The sequence below is a fragment of the Cupressus sempervirens genome, chromosome 3 (genome assembly GCF_028749045.1).
Source record: "Cupressus sempervirens isolate cs-2001-9-10 chromosome 3, ASM2874904v1, whole genome shotgun sequence".
NCBI classification, from domain to species: Eukaryota; Viridiplantae; Streptophyta; class Pinopsida; order Cupressales; family Cupressaceae; genus Cupressus; species Cupressus sempervirens.
In genome coordinates this window covers 597,766,581-597,781,432 of record NC_143120.1, presented here as the reverse complement: position 1 = coordinate 597,781,432, position 14,852 = coordinate 597,766,581, and positions in this window count along the sequence as shown.

Genomic DNA, 14,852 nt, shown 5'->3' with positions numbered 1-14,852 from the left:
CCTCAAGTGCTAGTACATGCTAGGATGGGAGTAGAGAGGATTCTTGGTTGTGACCTTGCATCGTTAGTATGCCTTATCAGTAGTGCCACATAGAGTCACTAGGGGGCCAAAGTCTAGTGAGGCTACTAGGGCAACCTTAGAGTTGGCTCATGTGATGGTACTTGCCCACTTACATAGTAGATTTCCTACGTGTAATTGTTGCCTCTAATTTTAGATATTATTTGTGGTTTGGTACCATTGAGATAGATTTCTTTTAGGTTTTCCTTGACCTAGTTGTTGGTTGTAGCTTTTAGTATTGTTACCCTATTTGGGACTTGAGACTATCTCCTTAGCACAGTGGGAGTGGACCATTTAGGTTACCACGAGCTCAGGTGGTAATGCTTTTTACTTTTGCCATTGAGATCTGATAGTTTGATGTCATTGCTGGAGTTCCCTATTTTGTATTACCTTTCATTCTATTCTTGTGTACTATGATGGATGGTTATACTCTATTGTCTTGTATTTGATTTCATAGATCTTGCAAGATGATGCAATCTATTTTATGATGTATATTCTTTCAGCCTTTCATACCCTGTGACTTGTGCAATGGATGATTGTGTATTATGATTATTGCCAAGTGGAATTTTTGATAATTGTATATTATTTAAATAGATTCATACTTGTAGTTATTCTTTGATGTGGATTTGTTATATATTGGATTTAGTATTAACTAAAATTAAATGTGATTCAACATTATGGGATCCTTAAGAGATGTAATCTATTTATGTGTTTCTTATGTACATGTGTATGCCACTATTTTTTTTAATTATATTTTTTATTGTTTATTATCTTAAAAAAAATGTTTGGTAAACTTAGTGAAACTTTAGGTTAATTTATTTTGGGTTCCTTGGCAGGGTGTTACATGTGATCGATGAATATTTAATAGAATGCATGAACCATTGGATCAATGCATAGAATAAAATGGTGATATTGGTCAATGAGTGTTCCAATGATCAACTCATAAATTAAAGCCAAAAACTAAACACATACAAAAAAGAATGCATGAACAAATAATTAAAATTATTTATGATTTGAAATTTTCCCATTATCATGTACAACTCCAACAATTGATTTGAAAATGAACATAGTTTAGGTTTTAACAACATAGGATAAATTTTATGGATATTTATTGATTGAATGTTGGGATGATTGGCTAGATTTATCATAGTTTTTTCTATATTTTTATTGGTAAACTATGAGATTTAAATTTTTTATTACACACATAGTTTAGATTTGGACTAGAGATAAGGATTTTGAGCTAGAGGTGTGGAATAAAATCTTAAAGGTTTTGAGTATTCAAAATATAAGATTATGAATCCATGTTAGAATTGGATTTTATAGTTTTTTTAACCCACTATTAAATCTAAGGGTGAAAGTGTGTAATAGATTGAAAGATACGAAGCTACTAAAATGAGAGGATGGAGGAATAAAAAATAAGGAGGAAATGTAATTTTTTTCTCTCCTAGGGTTATGTGATATAGGAATGATATGACCCTATTTGATGTTTTTTGGCTTATGGTATCATGTCAAAGGATTTCTAAAAATATTCTTTGAGTACATGCATCCATTTCCTAATCAAGGTGAAAATAAGAATCGATTTTTTTTCATGATGATGTATACATGACATGATTTGCTATGGTTCTATAGCTAATTTTTGTGGATTAATGGGATGAATGGAAAGAATAATCTTACCCCATTATGAAGAGGATATATGTTACCTTATAGGATTTCATGCCTTTTATCCAAAGGATTTCTACTTCTCTAGTTATCATAGTGTATGGTCTTTTAGGAAATTGCATATTTACACCTCATAAAAACTCAAGCCTTGTGTATTGAGTATGTCTCAATATAAAAAATAAAAAATAGAATTAAATGTTAGACTGAAACAATATTAAATATAATATATGATTATCTTTTCTACTCCATATGTAGTCTTTTCATAATTATATAAAAAAAACCTCCATTTTAAAACCAATGAAGGTCCATTTTCAGTAGAATTAAGAATATGCAATACCAGTTTTAAAAGAGTCTACATTTATTAATCTCATGCCAAGCATTACGATTAAGACCTATGCATTTTTATAATAGTTTTAATGATGTTTGAATCTTACATCATAGAAAGTTATTTTATATGTACGAAGGTGGATTTATCATAGAAATAATTCTAAATTTGCAAACTACTTTTAGAAGAATTTAAACCTATAATGATTGGAATTTATAGGCTTTTATGAAGATACATATCTTCTTAAAAATTATGGAGATGAAAAATTATATAAGATAGTAAGTAGGATTTATCATAGATAAAATTATGAATAGGGAAAATCTTGCAATATGGCCGTCATGTTTAAGATTTTCTTTTTTAGATGATCAAATTTCATGATTGAAAACATGGTGTTGGGCTTTTGGTTGTGAGATAAATATCTTCCAAAGATCTAATATCATTTCCATATTGTTCATTTCTCATTTCAATTTAAATTAAGAATACTTTTTTTTCACATTGTTTCAAATTTTATTTTTTGTATAACTTCTTCCAATTGATATAGTTCTTTGTCTGGTAAAGAGCACATGAAATCTAAGTTTTAATTTGATCACAACTAGAAGTATATTCTTTCTTAATATTATTTTCTTGTGTGTAGGAATTCTCGTTTCAGTTGCAAATTTGTGACTCTTTAAAAAAATTACATTAAAAATAAATCAAAATGAGATCAATCTTTTACTTAATCTTTTCTTCACTTTAAACCTAACTTTTCTCATAAAATTAAAACTATTGGTGGAGTTCCTCGACATGACGAACAAGTTTTAGAGCAAGGTGTTGAAGAAGAGACACATGTTTGTGTTTCCAAAGGGGTTGCTTTATTTCCAATAGAATGTGGGGCACACAAATAAAATGGCCATCACTGCATTGAGAAAACCCTCCAATTCTAGATGCTATTTTGGCCAAGGCCTTTTGCAGTGACAATTGAGTGGTCGATTTCATTCAAGGAAAGCTCATGTTCCTCAATTTTATCAATACAAGGAAGAAGTGGTCAAGCATGCTATTTTATATAAAAATAAGAGCTCTAATTGAGCTTATGTAAGAACCATGTCCTACTTTAAAATTTCCACATCAACAAATTGCAGAAAGAGCGGAAAAGAACCAATCATAACCAATATAGAAAAGTTAAGAACTCATTATCTATTAATTTCTTAACATAACGAATAGTTTAATAACCAATTCACTGTAATGCTAAGGTGTTGATTTGCAATTTCAAATATTTAGAATATTCAAAGAATGTTTAGAGTTACATCATGATGGTGATGATTAATCACATTAATACATCACATGTTATGTCAGAAATCTGATTAACACACAAGACCTAGTTGCTAGTCCAAACATACATCAATTATAATGAATATACATTTATATCAGTTTCTAGTATTTAAATTGCTCTTATATACAATTACATAGAAAAAAAATCTGAAGGATGAAATTAAAATAAAGGCTAAGTTTATCCATTCCTATTGTGACCTTCAAAGTAACCTATCTCCAAAGCTAGAGGACATCATTGATCTACTATTTAAGATGGGAGTGTGGCCTAGGTGCTTTTACCCCGCCAACCATAGAGTGATTACTCTCCTCAGATTCTTCCTGACATGAAGAATACCCCAACCCTGGCATGAGAAGCCTAGCTTCCTGAAACAAGATGGATTAGATTAATCCAGTGCAGCCGTGAAACATACTACATGTAACCATGTGCATAACAGCCTAATCACAGAATGTAGTAGGGAATAAAAATTACGCTACACATCTACACATATGTAGTAAAACCAAATAAGCATTTTCACACACACATATGCATTATCTAGACCACATAATTAAATGTGGAAAAACAAGTGGCTTGGCCAAGCACTTATAGAGCTAGATTTAGCAATAGAAGAAACAAGAACAACATGTATCCATTCTATAGAATTGACAAATAGAAGGAAGAAAACATGAAGTATCCATTCTATCTTTCCCATTATTTCTACATCACACCCAACCATGAAGGAAAATACATGTCTACATGCTAAGTTACAACAAGATGTTTAAAACTAATGCTGATTGTATTGTATTTCTAGATTATGAGCTAAAAACTTAGTAACACCTTCATTTCTAAACTGTAGATTTGTTTTTGTCAAGGAATTTTAGTATAGGATTGTAGTGATTAAACTATTGCAACTGTCTAAGCCTCAAACAACCAACAATAATTCTTTTAAACACTCGGTTGTAAATGAATAAATGAAAGAAAAGAAACCATAGTTCAACTAACCTTATGAATGTTAAAAAAACACTAGTTCAACCAAAAACACTGGCAGTAGTACATTATGAAAGCTAGGATTATTTAGAAAATAAAACAACAAAACATCCTCAGTATTACATCTGAATTAGAAATCAGTTTGTTAAGGGTATTTTCTCATTGCTGGTTTCTAGAAATTTCACATCCTAATAGTACTCCACAATCAAAATGCTACATTTCATCATGGAAGACATAATATGAATATTTTTTTCTAATATTCTAATAGAATCTAAGATTTTTGCACTAATTAGAAGATTTTTTGCAATGGAAGAAAAAAAAAAATCTAAAACTGAGCTATAAAATGGCCTGGTAAACTCGCTTTGTGGTGATGGTATCATTTCTTTTTAATTCTTGTTATAGTGGTATCTCTAGAAAATTTTGGATCAAAATCTATAGGTCAAATGGGGTCTTCTACAAAAATTGGAGGGAATCTTGATGTAGCATTGAAATTGGCCCACTTACTAAGTTTTGCCACAGCTTGGGGATTAGCACTGTGGGTAACCTTCATTGGTGGGATCATTATGTTCAAGTTAAACTAGAAAGACTCAGCTCTAACTATATTAGATACAAATGATTACAAATTTCTAGGCCATGATTAGGACATAGGAATGAAAATACCCTAATGTCATGAAACATAAGATTGGTTATTTCAGTGCTTTTGTTGAGACATAAGGGATTTATGTATCATGCATGTTGGGCTTATTGTTACAATCCTTATGTTGTGGCAATCATGCAACAATCGAAGTGGCTCTCTTACAAAATAATGAGTGATTGATTGGGGATGAACATGCTTAAATGAAAAGTCATAGATTTATTGTCCTCAAGTGTTTAAGTGTTGGTGCAACATTTTGTAAATTCAATGCATTACTTAGGATCACATGAAGGTGCAGATATGGAGATATAATATACTACTAAGGAGATCATAGACTTTGAATCCCAATTGAGTGTTTTCCATCTCAAGGGCTAGGGTAGAAAATAGATACACAACTAACAAGATCATGAATTTAGAGCTTACTTTCCATTCAACAAGGGTTTGAATTCATGATAGTAGCAGGGATTAATTTTAAAAGCTACATTATAAAAACAAGATTTTCCTTAAAATAAAGAATTAGATTCAAAAGAATTGTTAAGCAAAGATGAGAACCTAAGAATACTTCACGCTGGTCCCAACCCTTCCAGTCTCCAGTGGTCGATGATTTTCTATGCCTAGCCCCCATTCTTTTTAACAAGATCCCCTAAATATAAGTGACCTAATTCCCTTGTATGATGGCCTCCTCTGTTAGCTTTTAGGAAGTTAAAAATAAAATAAAACATTTAAAACAATTTTTATGGCACATGTATATATTGAAATTTAATTCTAAGTTCCCATTAAACAATCAAAGTGGAACTTTTTATTTATATATCATTGAAAAATACTCATACATTAGTGACATAATATAATAACAATCTATCTATAAGTCTTTTTCATAAAACCAAATCCAATGCAACATCTAAATTTTACTTTGAACTTTCAAGGTTAACTTTAATAAATGTAATGAAAAATAACATGAAATGCTATGTGATGTGTGTGTGTGGAAACATAGTCATTTGATGCATCCCCTTCTGAGAGGGTAGTCCTCTCTACCTCAACCACACTCTCATTGTGACAATTCCTGCATCCACTCAGACACTCACAACCAACAATGAGTCAGTACCCATCATAATCCAACATATTTCATCTTAATTACATCATCATTAGGAAGTAAATACATTAGCATAATCACATTGATATTAAATCATGACATTTAACAAAACATTTTATGGCAATACCATCATAACATAACAAGTTGTGTATTCCATCTTAAAATAAATCATTTATTTTTTGGTGTAATCTAAGATATTAAACTTCTTTTATCTTAAAACACGATTAAATTGTCTTTGACCAAGTTAGCATTTGGCTATTCACCACTTAAGAAAGAAAAAGAAAATGATTCAAGGGAAGTCTCTATCACTATCATTTATAATAAATGTTGTAATTGGAAAGATAAGTGCATACCATTGAAAATTAAATAGAGAAAGAATAAAATTTACTTTAACTATTATTGATCTTACTTCATTTGAATGCATCAATATTAAAATAGTTGCATGTAGAACTTCTCAAAAAAGGAAAAAAGTCTTTGAAAATAATTCAAATATTATCTTATTTTATTATGATTTTATTTTTTATTTACTTTTATAAATAAAATTGTAATTAATATGACTTCTTATCTATTATACATCTAACATTCATAAATGAGCTAATCAATTTAATTAATGCAAAGAAATTATTTGTATCTAACATTTAGTAAAATAATAATATAAAAGTAGCAAAATATTAAAAAAAATTAAAAAATCTATTAATATCAAGTGAGAGTAATATTGATATTATTTAAAATATTATCTACGAAAACAAGATATGTTTATATAATATAATAAATCACATATTCACATTTTAAAAATTTGTTCAAACTTATTACTTTTGATATCACTTTTTCATTCATATTATTAAATTTATATATAGTTACTTAAAGTTCTAGTTATGCATTAAGATACTAATATGTGTCATGCTTGTTGACTCAGAGAGATTTGTCACTTCTTTAACTGCATTGGAGGGGTTCCTTTTTTTTCAAAATGAGCTACAAAATCAACTTGTGATGTATGCAAAATTTTGAAAAATTCAAAATGCTACAAAGTGAATAACTTCAACAAAAGTGAAGACTGAAACTTGTAGTAAAGTAATGGGATACCATGATACCATAGTTATTTTGAGTAATTTTGATAGATAGAGGACATTCCTTATAGAAATGTCTAATTCATAGAATGAAAACATCAATAATTATTAGGATGAGGCGATGTTATTCACTAATCGAGAAATAGTTCAATCTAATCTGGAAACATAATAATACAAAACCTTGGATGAGTATAACATAGCAGATTTTGTCAAAACAATTTGAACTAATTATAAGAACCCACCAAAAAATATGTTTTCAGCTTGAAAGTAGAAGCAAATTATTTTGCACAAGAAGCAAAACCTATATAAGAAACTAAAGTATTACAGAGATGAGAAGAAAAGATAATAGACAAAGTAGTTGAGAAACATGTACCCACCTGTAAAAATTGATAAGAGAAGAAATTGTTTGCATTAAGTTAGAAGACATTAGCAACAAGTCATTCTTTATTATTTAATCAGTACATAACTGATAATATGCTCAAGATTTTCTTTCTCATCTTAACATTGTAAGATTATTTGTAGATAGTATTGATGATTTCAGAAGTACAAAATGCAAAGAATTTTTTAAATGATATTTTCCTAGTCTAGTAGTATGTTGATTGTTCAAAGTGGTTGTTTAGAGAATCTTACAAATTTCACAACTACCCAAAGCTTTGATTTTCCAAAGTCCTACATTTATTATAGAATTGAAAAAGTTAGTATTAATGTCTAAGAGAAATGCACTAACACTATCTTGACTTTTTAGTTTAAAATTTTGTTTCAACTCTTCGATTTTGAAGCCATTCTAGAAAAAGGAAAAGTGAAATCATCTTATTTCTCTATGATTTTGCCTTAGATAAAACTACAAAAAATAAAAGTTTGACAACCTATTTTTTCAAAATCAAAGTGATGTTGATGAGAGATTTAAAGAAAACAAAGTTAGAAGCTAGTTCCTACATAATTTATATACAATTTCATTAGAAATAATTGTGTCTAATTGAAGCTTAAAGTTCTTTAAATTAATAATTTGATTTGTATAAATTGTTAAATTAATCAAATTTTCTGGTGTGTCTTAAAAAGTTGACATTACCTAAAGTAATATGTAGCAAAGAAAAATCTTATAAAAAATGACCACATAGCTCTATATACTCTATAATTTTTTTAATAGAAGAGTTAGTTCAATGTGAGTGTTAGGTATAATTGGAAAGAATTATGTTTCAAAATTATATCAATAGAAAAGAGTGGTGTGCAAAGTATTACGGTGTTGGAATCTTTAGCAATTGAAGCTATGAAGTTGCTCATGGAAACTGTGAAAGTTGCTTGTATTTCAAACTTTCACATGAAAAATATTACTTTTGACATGTCTCTCTTACAAGTATCATATGATATTTTTGTATGTTCAAATAGGTTTTCTTGGAAGAGTTTAGAACTCAAGTTGCAGTCAATGTTTCCATCTTTAGTTTCAATTATGCATTGTAAGAAGGGTTGGCATGTAAAAGGGGTGGTTGTCACACATTTGGTGTATTGGGTAATGTTTTTCATTGAATTGGTGCTTACAAAAATTGTGTGTTGTCATATATTGCAATGCAGCTGGTATGGAGAAACATGCACATTTTTGGTCTTCAAGATTCATGTAACCTACTATTAAAAAAAATATTTTGTTAAACATGTTAAAAGCATCTTTAGTTTAGGTAATAGCATCTAATATAATTTTTTTATGTTTAGGTTTTTTTATTACTTAGATATTGGAAGATGCAAACGTTTCCAATAAACCTTTGGTGGATTCATCATTCAATTCATTGATGAAAGTGGATATGCATGATTTAATTATAGTTGAACCTCTTGGTCCGCTACACACTACATTCTTTAGCAGGAGTAGTGGTGTTCTAGCTATTTTTAGTCTAGTAATAATTTTATTGAGGCTTGCATAGGGATTTGCATGTGTCTTAGAAACTATGAACTACAAAAGGGAAGTGTGTTAACTTTTATAATTGCTGAATTTTAAGATTTCAGTGGTATATAAATCAATTTAAAATTCTCCATCTTTAACATGTAGTTGAAATTGTGTTGGCTCTTGATTGTAAGATGCTACAAGGACACCTATAGTCCTGATTAGATAGTTACTTGCAGAGTGGATTAGTTGGGAAATGGTTGTATCTTGTTTGAGTCTTTATTTCTTACAAGTTGTATTGATTTTCTCAATTGGTGTTTTCAAAGTTAGCTAAAGAGAATGATCAACATCCTCTCTTTCAAATTGTACCTTTTTCTTTACTCTAAATTGTGTTAATCATACCCACGGACCAAGAAATGGATGAGGAAAGAATGTATCAACTAGTTTATTAGAGTCACTTGATGTAATAATCATTTTCCCATGATTATCAATGAGATCAACATGTGTAATTTTTTTAAAACTGGTCCATATGCAACTATTATATCACCTTCAAAAGAATCTATAGCTTGTGTTCTACATATTCAAATGATGGTAGATGCTTGAGGGATTTCCAACTTTGACTTGTAATAAATACAATTATTTTAGTGTTTATACTGGTGGAATAAAAAAGGGTAAGATGAAAATATAGAGAAAAGTGAAATTGCGATAGTAGAGGAAAGAGATGCGAGAAAGATGAATTAATGTATTCAAGAACAAAATTTAAGAGACATATGTCAAAGGTTTTCAAAATTACTTGCTTTTTATGGTTTTGATCATTGTTTGAAGGAGCTACATGGGTAGGGAGGTTGTTGTAGTGAGAAGGCTCAATTTCTCAATTGCAAAAGAATGTATGGGGTGTTATAATACATTTATGTAAAATGTGAAGTAGTAATTATTTGTAAAACTGATAGAAACAAAAATTGAAAGAAATTTTAGAAAATGATTAGACAAAAACATAGGAGGCAAGAATATATGATTTATTTGATGACCATCTAGCATATCTAGGCAATGATCCAGTGTTGGACATCCTCAAATTGACCACCATGCATGTCAGGTTGATTCTTGTTGACCACTGATTTGGACATAGAAATAAGTAACTCAAAATTTCAATCTAAATTATTTCTTAGGAATATTATTTAGCTCTAAAGCAACAAGAATAATCTCAAAATGTACCCAAAGACACTCATAATGAAATATGAAAGAAATGGATTCACCAAGAATCTGACAAGATTTGATCTTTCCAAATTAGGAAAACATACTTTTTTAAAACTCTAAAGCACATCTTAAATGGAAAAAGGCTTATTGCAGGAGTGCAATCAAACTAAAAAAGGAGGAATGAGAATACTATCAATTAGTCTAATTGTATTCATGAAATATCAAAGTGATATACTATTTACAAGGATCAAACAAATGGAATGCTACAAAATCGTTGGGAGAAATGCACTGATAACTGAGGAAAGAAATATTCTATGCTAATGCTAAAGCTCATGAATGCATAAGTTTTTTTAAAATGACAAGGAAATGGATGATATATGATATGTATGACAAATTGTTAAGGCATATTACCTAAAAGCTTTTCATTCAAAAAGAAATAGAATGTAGTTGTAGTTCAGTATAGATGGTCACTCTTCTAGTGCTAATAATGTCATTAATGCTCCTCTTTAAAATATTGTTAGCCACCAAATCACTAATATTGAATGAGGAATATAATAAATTTACAAATGTAGATTATATTGCATTGTGAAATTTTAAGATCTAAGTCATTAGATGAACAACAAAGATATGAGGAAGCATGTTGCTTAAAATTTAATTTCAAATACATTCTATAGCTAGAGTTGTAGAGCAATTGTAAGGTAGTCTATCCAATATGTTTCTAGTACAACAAACTTTACATTGGCAATAACAATATTCTTGATCCAAAAATGATCTAACAAAGTATTTACATGTGTTGTTGGTTTGTCAATAGTAAAAGATAGTTTGTGTTGTTGCATAAATTCAAAGAGTAGTCTAAAGGTGCAACAAGTCAATGTTTATTGATTCTAAATGTTTTGTTGCAAAAGTTTCAACGATTTGCAATTCAGTTGATTTTTGGCAATAGGTAAATATGCCATGAATAGAAAGTGGTGGATAGTTATCAAGTTTATGATTCAACAAAGTAAATTGTTCAAAAAAATTTATGTCTTATTTCTTGGAAATAAAGTACAGTTGCAGTTTGCAAATCATGATTGTGAGATATTCCTTGTGTGTGCAATGTAAAGCTATGTGCATATAATGAGCATATGGTGAAATTTTTTGATGGTACAAAAAGAATGTTGTATTGTAGATTTCATTGTGCTCTTGTTTGAAGGTGTTGCATTTCGTTGTCTACTTTTTGTGAAACTCTAAAATTTTGGTGTCCCAATTTGTGTATCAAGTACAATGATTCAATATTTCTTACATGTGAAAGGCTCGTGTAAACAAGACCATGTTGATAGAATTTTCTAGGGTTAAAATTTAATCCATCCATTATTAGACCCTAAACTCTGTGGATGGTTCTTGCACATTCTAATTGGAAAGGGAATTGTGTTTGAGTGACTATTTTTGTAGCTATTTTGACTTTTCTAGAAATTTTTATTATTGAAGTCCATGAAGGTAAAATACATTTTGTATATAGTCTTTGCATTTATTGTTGACACAACTTGCCAATGTTGGGGTCATTGAACTGAATCCATATGTAATTCCTTGTTCTTCACTTGTGTTGAATTGAAAAATTCCATCGAGATGTCTTCATCTAGTTGTTGGGAAGTCCTGGTATGATTTAGAATAGAGATCAAATTCTCATTTGTTTGCTAGAAACTAGTGTATAGGTCAAAGCATGTGAAAATATTAACCCAAAATGTGTATGTAATCTTTCAATTATTAATTGTTGGTTGTTCAAATATACATACATAATAGATAGGTTGTGCTTGGTAGATCTCACCACAAAATATTATATCAATGCTACTAAAGGGTTTTGTTGGTGTCTATTTGATTTGGCAAAGCTTTTTTTCAATGTTTTAAAGCATCGTGGATCCAATTAAGGATACTTCATCAATTAGTATAATTTGTACCTAACCTATCCTTTTGCTTAAGCTATCTAGGGTGTTTGAGTCTAAAGGCAACATTTTGGAGGAATTGCATGATAGATGGAATATGGAATGTGTAGTATTTCCTGTTACATTAGATGCAACTTTTCCTATTGAAGATGCAATAATGCCTTTAGGGTTCAATAGGTCACTTTCTAGTTTCTTGTTGTAGTATTGTATCATTTCTTCATAGAGTACTTTAGCTATAATTATATTGCCTGTTCCAACTCCACATGTCAAAAACTCGTATAGTAGTTTGCAGGTACAAATATATTTATCAGCAATAGATATTTTAGTATGGATTATTGTTCTCTATTCAATTGTCTTTGTAGATTAAGTAATCATGGTTATTTAGCAAAGATGGATGAGGTATTTCTAGATAAAATGTGTTGCAAGTATCATGGATATTTTTCTTATTTTGAGCATGTGTGAGGTCACCTATGATGTCATATTTCTCTAATTTATTTTTTTGGTTTATTTTATTGTATTCATCTTCGAAGTGCATAATTGGGAACTTTTCAATGTTGGCTTTTGTGGTCACTTGTTCAATGTCACCCCATCTGTTATCAAATTGTGCATTGAATAATTTTTCAATCTTTGTGGTTTGTGTTTTATTTTCATTGAATGCTACACTCCATATTTTATGACCAATTAAAAACATTTTTTTACTAACCCTAAAAGGTACATATAATATCATATTCTCTACAATAATTATCGTATCAATATGTGGATTGTATCTTACATATCATATAATTTGTGCCTTTTTTTTTCTCTTTTGTATCTTTATTCCATTGGTGCAATAGAAAGATGTGTATTCATCTAGTGATAGGTTCTTGAGACCTTTTGATCATTGTACATATTTTTCTATTGCATATGATATCTAGAGTTATCTTGTTCTTGTGCAAGTAGCCTTGGGTTGTTTAACATGTACACTCTATTTTCTAGCAGCATTGTATTGATGAAAATAGTTTTCCTTGAACATTTACATAGTGACATTGATAGAACAATGTGAACATCTAGGTGAGTAGAAATTTGTTGTTGGTTTAGTAATGCATTGTTTAGTTTGTGTATAAATTGTGTTTTATTATCATAGGCATAAGCACATTGTTGTCGTAGCTAGTGCAATGCAAGAGACAAAGTTATGTCATTTTTTTCATATATGAACAACAATAAGATGCAATAGCATATGCATCTAATATGAATTGTGCATTAGTATTTGTATACCATATTGATGGCACTTTCTTTGGAAATGCATTTATCCAAATATCAGATGGATTTATTTTCAACATAATATTTCTCCTTGACAATATTGATTATAGCATGAATGAACTCATCTTAATTCATTTAGTACTCATATAAAAAATTAAAATGTACTTTCTTTACTATAATGTTTATTTTCCAACAGCTTGAAGAATTTTTCACTTTTTCTTTTATAGGATTATTTAAAATTCAAAAGGGCTCTAGTATTCTTGTTCTTCTCATTGGGGGGTAGAGGGAAGCTAAATCAATATTGCCAATTCTATATTTTTTACAAGTCCTTGTATGATGATATGTTTGCATCTTAAAAAGGTCTACATTGAGCAATGTAGAATTACATGAAATGTACTTGTCAACAAAGTTTTCTATTTCATTATTTTTACAATTTCCATGTATTGGTGTATCTTTAACCCACAACATGAAGTGCACATGTTCATTTCCTTTCTTTTAGAATTCTGTGACAAAGAAGTAGTCCAATACTTTGCAAAATAGTTGGTTGTTCTTTAGCATCATTTTTCAGAAAGAGTTGACTCTATGGTTAAAGCACCAACTACAAATAACTAGTTTGTTTTCTAATTTCAAAGTCTAAATATCTATCCTCTATAGTTTCATTGTGCTTGGAATCTTGTGTGGCTGATATAGTGTGGTGTACCTTGCATAATATCTCCCAAAAGTGCTCAACACTTGTCAACGTTACAAAGAAACATGGAGGTCCTAATTGTCTTATCATTGCAAATATATTTTTGCTTGTATTTTATAGACATTTTGGGGATGTGTGAATATTCCTTAATGATAAAAACCCTAGTGGAGATCTCAATATTTTCTCTAAATTGGCAAAAGTATGCACATCCTTGGTGAGTAATTTTCTACCTTTTAATTCAGATGTTCTTATGCAGGCTCATGCCAATGAGGATATTTGTTGGATAATTATTTTTATGGCCTTGAATTTTTATTTTATTTTTATGTTTGTTGCAAATTCATTGTCTTTATGTGTAAGCTCCCATTTTTCTATTTTTTGGAACGATAGTTTTTTCATGATGTCATTTGGTCAAGGAAAGCCTTAGAATAGACTTGGAAAGTTCATTCACTCTAACAAGGTACATCTTGGAAAATGCAAAGAGGCTTAAGGCCTTCTGATGGTACAATCTCAATTATAGTTGTTGATGAGACTAAAATTTGCCTTTATTTTGTGGTGTATAAGATACTTTGTTCATACTCTATTTGTCTTTGTTAAAACACTTATGGACCTATGTTTATCGAACCTTTGATGAACCTATGGGGTAGAAACTATGTCATCTTTTGCTCATATTATATCTAGTATGCAACATTTCATATAGTTATATAAATGTGTGTTCTTATGGTTGAATTTAATTTGATAAATGTTTATTTGCAAACATGATTTGTGTCATAACTAAGCTATTAATGAAGACTGAAAGATGATTGGAGGGATTCAAAAGTTAGGCATCAACAACATTCAA